Source organism: Aulonocara stuartgranti (genome assembly GCF_965226115.1).
Source record: "Aulonocara stuartgranti genome assembly, chromosome: 3".
NCBI classification, from domain to species: Eukaryota; Metazoa; Chordata; class Actinopteri; order Cichliformes; family Cichlidae; genus Aulonocara; species Aulonocara stuartgranti.
Window position 1 is genome coordinate 25,641,687 of NC_138941.1, and position 8,624 is coordinate 25,650,310.

General features: G+C 41.0%; 1 long non-coding RNA gene across 1 annotated transcript; it reads right to left on the minus strand.

Annotated features, from left to right (window-relative positions):
- Positions 1–1,916: 1,916 nt before the first annotated feature.
- On the minus strand, positions 1,917–5,534 carry LOC309704025. The gene is made up of 3 exons (XR_014276118.1): positions 5,353–5,534; positions 3,984–4,099; positions 1,917–2,984 (listed from the first exon to the last, which is right to left on the minus strand). It is a non-coding gene; the product is annotated as an uncharacterized lncRNA (long non-coding RNA).
- Positions 5,535–8,624: the final 3,090 nt, after the last annotated feature.

Sequence of the window (8,624 nt, forward strand, 5' to 3'; positions counted from 1 at the left end):
TAATTTGTCCAAATTGAAAAATGCCCTCCTCCAAAAATATCACGTGACAACCTCATTGCCTTACAGAATTATGACGTCACACACATGTAGAATCTTACCACCATTCTGATCCTTTGATCCTTTGATCCAAAAATCTATAAATAGCGGTGAAGAGCAACGACTTTTAGTCCGTTTCTCGCAGCATTGATGTGTGCAGCATTGAACCGTTCGCCAGAAAAGCCTTTTGAAATATTTGGATCCTTTGCAATTCTAACTGTATCCAGACCCAAGATGTCTCAAACAAATCCAAAGGGACAAGAAGTTGACCCCTACACTCTTCCCTGGGATGAGCCACTAGACTCTTCCCTTTCCTCTCTTCCTTGGTGTGACCAAGTCGAACTAGAGGAAAAGCGTTTGGAAGAAATGGAGGATGAAGCGCTCAGAAACACCGAGAAGATTAAGTTCTTGATGGAGGAAAATGAGCAAAAGAGCGCTCAGCTAAAAAAGTTGTCATACCAGCTTCAAGAAAAGGAAGCTATTATTGAGGAGAAACAACAAGATCTCCATGACATGGACAAAAAGAACCAGGAGCTCCAAGGAAAGCTTGATGAAGCCCTGCAACAAAATAAAAAACTTGTCCAAGAGAAAAAACAAGACGGCACGAAGAAGAGAGGGCTGTACAGCAATCTCCAAGAAATGGAGCTAATGTACAGTGTATACAAAAAAAAGCTTGATCGCACACTGCTAGAAAATGAAAAGCTTCTCCAAGAAAAAAGGCAACAGGAGTTAAAAGAGAAAGAAATGGATTCCAAGCTTCAGAGCATCAAGCAACACAATGAAAGCTTGCAAGGAAAGCTTGATGAAGCTCTTCGACAAAATAGAAAACTCCTCCAAGAGAAGAAAGAAGATGGCATGAAGAAGAGAGGGCTGCACAGCAACCTCCGAGACATGGAGCTAAAGTACAATGTTGACAAAAAAAGGCTTGATCGCACAGAGCAAGCAAATGAGAAGCTCCTCCAAGAGAAAAGGGAACAAGAAAGCAAACAAAAAGAAATGGATTCCAATCTTCAGAGCATCAAGCAACAAAATGAAAGCTTGCAAGGAAAGCTCGATGAAGCTCTGCGACAAAATAAAGCAATCCTTCAAGAGAAAGAGCAGCTGGACAGAAAGCAGGGAGACATGGAGTGCCAACTCCAGCTCATGGAGGGAAATGACAGGATGCTGCAGGTAAAGTTCAATGAGACACTGCACAAATATCAAGACCTGCTTCAAGAAAGAGAACAGCTGGTCAGTAAGCAGAGAGAAGAAAAACTTCTTCTCCAGGAGTTTGAGAAGAACAACCAAAACCTGCAAGAACTTTACAACAAACTGAAGTTCAAAGCATCTGAGCTGGAAGGAGAAAATGAAAAACTACAAAAACAGGAGGTAACATCTAAAGTGCTGACAGAAAGGTTGGAAGAAAAACAAGGCGAAAAAGAAGAAGTGGTGAAAAAATGCAACAAGCTGCAGAAGCAAAACACCGAAACAATCGAGGAGCTGATCCTCATCCTTGAGAAAAAGCAGAAAAAGAAAAAACGCTTCTGCTTCTTCTCGAGGAAGAACACTCCTTCTCTCACTACTGCCAATGTCACCTCTTCTTCCCCCACCTCTATTCCAGCTTAATTCCCCCCCCCCCTTAACTACTAACACCTCTCCCATCTCCCTCCCCTCTCTTCACAGTCACCCCCCAACCAGTCCCGACAGTTGACTGCCCCCTCTAGAGCCTGGTTCTGTCATAGGTTTCTTCCTTTAATTTTAAAGGGAGTTTTTCCTATCCACTGTCGCCTAGTGCTTGCTCGGAGGGGATTGTTGGGGTTTTCTCTCCTCTCTCCCTTTACATCCCACCCACCTTCTCTTTTTTCTTAATAATTGAACAATTAAAAACAATTGGCTGCTAATTAAATGTGTCAAATCAATGTCTTTATTCAAGAATACAAGAAATGGGTAATAGCTGCATGTGTGTTTGTGTGTGTGCATAATATGCATACTTTACGTGTTGGATCCAAATCCCACAAGGAATTAAATAAAACAAGAAGACAAACAAAAACAAATATTTCTCTCCCTTCCCAGGTCAGGAATCAGGATGAGGAAGAAATGAGGTCAGATCAGTGCAGGTTTTTGCACTACTGACATAAAGTTTCTGCTGATTAAAAAAAGTATGTCGATATTTCTGAAATACATTTGCAAACAAATAACTTTGACAACTTGTGTTTTTTCATAAAAGAAAAAAGAAAAATCAGAGAGCAGAGCTGGTAAAACAGCTTAGCTCCGCAGGTTACAGGAGATCAGATGCCAAATACTTTTCATGACAGTCTTCGTTATTGCATAAATCTCCCCTTTTATCATTGATCAGTAAATCACTGCATATACATTCATCTAACCGTTATAATTTCATGAGTAAAGATTCTCAGATGACTGAATGGCAGTTTTAGTAAATGTTGAACTTTATTGTGATTTCTATTTTTAGAATCAATTGCACACATTTTGATTTAGTTTTGCAAGCTGCTGATTTCACACAGATCCACTGCCCAAACGTGCCTTTGAGTTTTTCATCATTTAACAAGAATAGGCTCAGGCAATCATTGTGTAATTAGGCTTTGGGAAGGTCTGGGGACAGGTATGATGGTGGTGGTTTTAAAGCACTGTGGCACAACAGCTTGACTCAGGGAGATGTTAAAGATGCCCGCTAGGACATCAGTCAGCTGGTCAGCACGGGCTCCGAGCACGCGTCCAGGTATATTGTCTGGTCCAGCAACTTTGTGTGGGTTGACTTTAGTGAGAGTCCTTCTCACACTGGCCGTGGACAGGGACAGCACTTGGTTGTCTGGCAAGGGGCTGGCCCTCTATAGTCCATCTTGCGTCCCACTTAAACAAGTGCGTGTTCACACTGCCCCTGGATGTCCTGGCCTCTGAGGTTAAGGTGTACGGCTCCTGGTTGTCAACTGACCAATTTATCATGGCAAAGTCTGTGGTGGACAAAAGATAAGAGGCTGATTATAAAAATGATCCATGCACGCCTTATGACCTACAGCATGTACAGTTAACACAGCTAAATGGCTGTGAAATTGTAAAATTACTTTTGAAATAAAGCTATTCAAAGTCAATTAACTGTGACTATAATAATAGCAATGTTAGCCAGCAAACAAAGCGTTAGCACTAATTAAAATAAGCTGCTAGGTGATGTTACCGTTTCAAGTTCTCTCATTGTTTGACATGTAGGGCAGATATTTTGGTGACACTGAGATTAGCCAGACACTAAACAGCAGTGTAATATCAACGCTAGATTAGATGTTTTCTAATCCGATAAAATGACATTATTCCTGTTTATAGAAGATGTTTGTCGTCTGTTTGTTTGACTGACAGGAACAGGAAATAGTGGTTGGAAATTACTGTTGGCGTTACATGAGGGTAAAGAAGGGCTTTAAGCACCTGGGTAAAAACTGGACCCATGATGAAACACTACAACAAGTACAACATATTCTTCAGTTTTAATATGTGACCATACTGTGCAGACTGCTGATGAGTTACACGGTTACATTTCATTAGTCATTGTTAAACTAAAGTGGTAAGCAGTTACTTTATCCTTTCACTTAAAATTTCCAGGAAAAACACTACCTTGGCTACTTTTGTGCTTACATTTGATCTATGCTGGGTCACTACTTTTGCACTATAATGCTGCTGCTGACACCTTGGTTCACACTGACAATTAGAAAAAAGCTGATATGAAAAGAAGGATGGAAAATGCCTGGAATTTAGTTACACTTGCAAATACTGCTGCCTCCAAACTGCAAGCATCAATAAAATGTTACAGTATTGTTTTCTATATCTGTGCATATATCCTTATTGGTAGTTTTCTCGAAATAGAAGATCTTCATTTTTAAAAAAGAAAATCTCTGATAACATTGCTGAAGCTAGCGCCCACCCCTACTGCGCGTACTGCAAATATAAAACTGATATATACTTACATCATGAAGCAGTTGATGTTTGGTTTCTGACAAATACAGTAAAGAGGTGCGTTCTCCCCCTCCATACCAGTGTTCTCAGGCACTGGTACATGGTCAGTGTCAGACACTTCACTGTCCTACAACATACCACATAGGACCACATTAGAAATGACATGTATGTAGACATGCTAATTATACCTGGCTAAATGGATGCAGTAACAAAATGTTACTTAACTACTCTAGTTATTAGTTTCCAGATGTGTGCAGTTGCTCCAGTCTTACTGACAGTATACTGTTTCAAACACCAGTGCCAACATTTTATTTTTTAAATCTTAGTATGATTCTGCACCAAGACTTGTGGCCTGTTGCTCGGTAACTTATTGTCTGACTACATTAACTACAGTTCATAAACATCATTCATTTTCTCCTACTTATTTTATTCAGGTTGTATTCCAGCTGTCATAGGGCAAAAGTACACCCTGGACAGGTCGCCAGTCTGTTGGAGGGTTATTAGAGAGACTCAGACAACCACTCACACCAACAGCCAACTAACCTAACCCCGCGCATGTCTTTGGAGTTCAACACCAGTCTGGCCGAATCACAGATAAGCAGGGTGTCTGTGCTGCAGAGCACAGCTGTGTCAGAGACTCTTGACATCAATGTAGCGTTAAGGATGCGGAGCGACGGGTGCACTAACGTAATGAAATTATGAGAGTGATCGTCATTGTCTCTATGTTGTTGCGCCCTTATTCGTATTACTGAAACCATATATCTATTCTAGCTCACCCTAAAACTGTGGATAAAATTAATCTGTTAATAAACGTGGTCAATTATTTGGGAATGTTCTGGCAAGAACGTCGCATTCTTCCGGTGGGGAAACTAATCATAATACATAATAATTATAATAACAATAATAAATATAATCACCGGTAAAGTCAGTTAGCGAACACTACTGGCATGTAATGCCAATGACGACCATTTCACAAACTGTCGAAAATGCTCAAAATGTTGTCGGCACCAAAAGTGAAGGGCTGACAGTTGTGTTATATACGAACCGTAAGCGCTAATGTTGGTTAGCATCAGCTAAAGCGAGGAAGTTTGACACTTGCAGAGGCAGTGAACGCAGAGAGAGCTTAAAAACGCATTGTGTGGTTTTTTTAGTCTTTGCTTCGTTGCTTTGGGATTTTTTTTTTTGCATTAAGACGTTGCCCACAAAATTACAGATATAACGGTGACTTAGCTGCTCGTTGGATAAACCCATGGACCTTAGAAAAGATCAACAATACTCGGATGTAAGCACACGTGTATAACACAATAGGCAAAATTACGCTTGCTAACCTTTCCACATCACAGGCTTCTCATTAAATAAACATTTTTTTCAAATACTCACCATGATCTGAGACCGTTTAAATATTTTGTTACTCTGAAAATATGGCAGTATGAAGCTAAACCTTTAGCTTGACGGCTAAAGCAATGCTAAGATTTACACGGAAACGATCAGCGGACATCGTTAAAGTACTATTGGTCTACATTCTTCTTCTATGGTAGCAGCCTGGGCAGAGTAACAGCCAACTTTAAACTGCGCCATCTGTTGGCACAAATTACAGTAGAAAACATTATTGCGACAACACGTTTTTTGGGGAAAAATAACAGAGATTGAAACTTTATTGATAATTTGTCCAAATTGAAAAATGCCCTCCTCCAAAAATATCACGTGACAACCTCATTGCCTTACAGAATTATGACGTCACACACATGTAGAATCTTACCACCATTCTGATCCTTTGATCCTTTGATCCAAAAATCTATAAATAGCGGTGAAGAGCAACGACTTTTAGTCCGTTTCTCGCAGCATTGATGTGTGCAGCATTGAACCGTTCGCCAGAAAAGCCTTTTGAAATATTTGGATCCTTTGCAATTCTAACTGTATCCAGACCCAAGATGTCTCAAACAAATCCAAAGGGACAAGAAGTTGACCCCTACACTCTTCCCTGGGATGAGCCACTAGACTCTTCCCTTTCCTCTCTTCCTTGGTGTGACCAAGTCGAACTAGAGGAAAAGCGTTTGGAAGAAATGGAGGATGAAGCGCTCAGAAACACCGAGAAGATTAAGTTCTTGATGGAGGAAAATGAGCAAAAGAGCGCTCAGCTAAAAAAGTTGTCATACCAGCTTCAAGAAAAGGAAGCTATTATTGAGGAGAAACAACAAGATCTCCATGACATGGACAAAAAGAACCAGGAGCTCCAAGGAAAGCTTGATGAAGCCCTGCAACAAAATAAAAAACTTGTCCAAGAGAAAAAACAAGACGGCACGAAGAAGAGAGGGCTGTACAGCAATCTCCAAGAAATGGAGCTAATGTACAGTGTATACAAAAAAAAGCTTGATCGCACACTGCTAGAAAATGAAAAGCTTCTCCAAGAAAAAAGGCAACAGGAGTTAAAAGAGAAAGAAATGGATTCCAAGCTTCAGAGCATCAAGCAACACAATGAAAGCTTGCAAGGAAAGCTTGATGAAGCTCTTCGACAAAATAGAAAACTCCTCCAAGAGAAGAAAGAAGATGGCATGAAGAAGAGAGGGCTGCACAGCAACCTCCGAGACATGGAGCTAAAGTACAATGTTGACAAAAAAAGGCTTGATCGCACAGAGCAAGCAAATGAGAAGCTCCTCCAAGAGAAAAGGGAACAAGAAAGCAAACAAAAAGAAATGGATTCCAATCTTCAGAGCATCAAGCAACAAAATGAAAGCTTGCAAGGAAAGCTCGATGAAGCTCTGCGACAAAATAAAGCAATCCTTCAAGAGAAAGAGCAGCTGGACAGAAAGCAGGGAGACATGGAGTGCCAACTCCAGCTCATGGAGGGAAATGACAGGATGCTGCAGGTAAAGTTCAATGAGACACTGCACAAATATCAAGACCTGCTTCAAGAAAGAGAACAGCTGGTCAGTAAGCAGAGAGAAGAAAAACTTCTTCTCCAGGAGTTTGAGAAGAACAACCAAAACCTGCAAGAACTTTACAACAAACTGAAGTTCAAAGCATCTGAGCTGGAAGGAGAAAATGAAAAACTACAAAAACAGGAGGTAACATCTAAAGTGCTGACAGAAAGGTTGGAAGAAAAACAAGGCGAAAAAGAAGAAGTGGTGAAAAAATGCAACAAGCTGCAGAAGCAAAACACCGAAACAATCGAGGAGCTGATCCTCATCCTTGAGAAAAAGCAGAAAAAGAAAAAACGCTTCTGCTTCTTCTCGAGGAAGAACACTCCTTCTCTCACTACTGCCAATGTCACCTCTTCTTCCCCCACCTCTATTCCAGCTTAATTCCCCCCCCCCTTAACTACTAACACCTCTCCCATCTCCCTCCCCTCTCTTCACAGTCACCCCCCAACCAGTCCCGACAGTTGACTGCCCCCTCTAGAGCCTGGTTCTGTCATAGGTTTCTTCCTTTAATTTTAAAGGGAGTTTTTCCTATCCACTGTCGCCTAGTGCTTGCTCGGAGGGGATTGTTGGGGTTTTCTCTCCTCTCTCCCTTTACATCCCACCCACCTTCTCTTTTTTCTTAACAATTGAACAATTAAAAACAATTGGCTGCTAATTAAATGTGTCAAATCAATGTCTTTATTCAAGAATACAAGAAATGGGTAATAGCTGCATGTGTGTTTGTGTGTGTGCATAATATGCATACTTTACGTGTTGGATCCAAATCCCACAAGGAATTAAATAAAACAAGAAGACAAACAAAAACAAATATTTCTCTCCCTTCCCAGGTCAGGAATCAGGATGAGGAAGAAATGAGGTCAGATCAGTGCAGGTTTTTGCACTACTGACAGAAAGTTTCTGCTGATTAAAAAAAGTATGTCGATATTTCTGAAATACATTTGCAAACAAATAACTTTGACAACTTGTGTTTTTTCATAAAAGAAAAAAGAAAAATCAGAGAGCAGAGCTGGTAAAACAGCTTAGCTCCGCAGGTTACAGGAGATCAGATGCCAAATACTTTTCATGACAGTCTTCGTTATTGCATAAATCTCCCCTTTTATCATTGATCAGTAAATCACTGCATATACATTCATCTAACCGTTATAATTTCATGAGTAAAGATTCTCAGATGACTGAATGGCGGTTTTAGTAAATGTTGAACTTTATTGTGATTTCTATTTTTAGAATCAATAGCACACATTTTGATTTAGTTTTGCAAGCTGCTGATTTCACACAGATCCACTGCCCAAACGTGCCTTTGAGTTTTTCATCATTTAACAAGAATAGGCTCAGGCAATCATTGTGTAACTAGGCTTTGGGAAGGTCTGGGGACAGGTATGATGGTGGTGGTTTTAAAGCACTGTGGCACAACAGCTTGACTCAGGGAGATGTTAAAGATGCCCGCTAGGACATCAGTCAGCTGGTCAGCACGGGCTCCGAGCACGCGTCCAGGTATATTGTCTGGTCCAGCAACTTTGTGTGGGTTGACTTTAGTGAGAGTCCTTCTCACACTGGCCGTGGACAGGGACAGCACTTGGTTGTCTGGCAAGGGGCTGGCCCTCTATAGTCCATCTTGCGTCCCACTTAAACAAGTGCGTGTTCACACTGCCCCTGGATGTCCTGGCCTCTGAGGTTAAGGTGTACGGCTCCTGGTTGTCAACTGACCAATTTATCATGGCAAAGTCTGTGGTG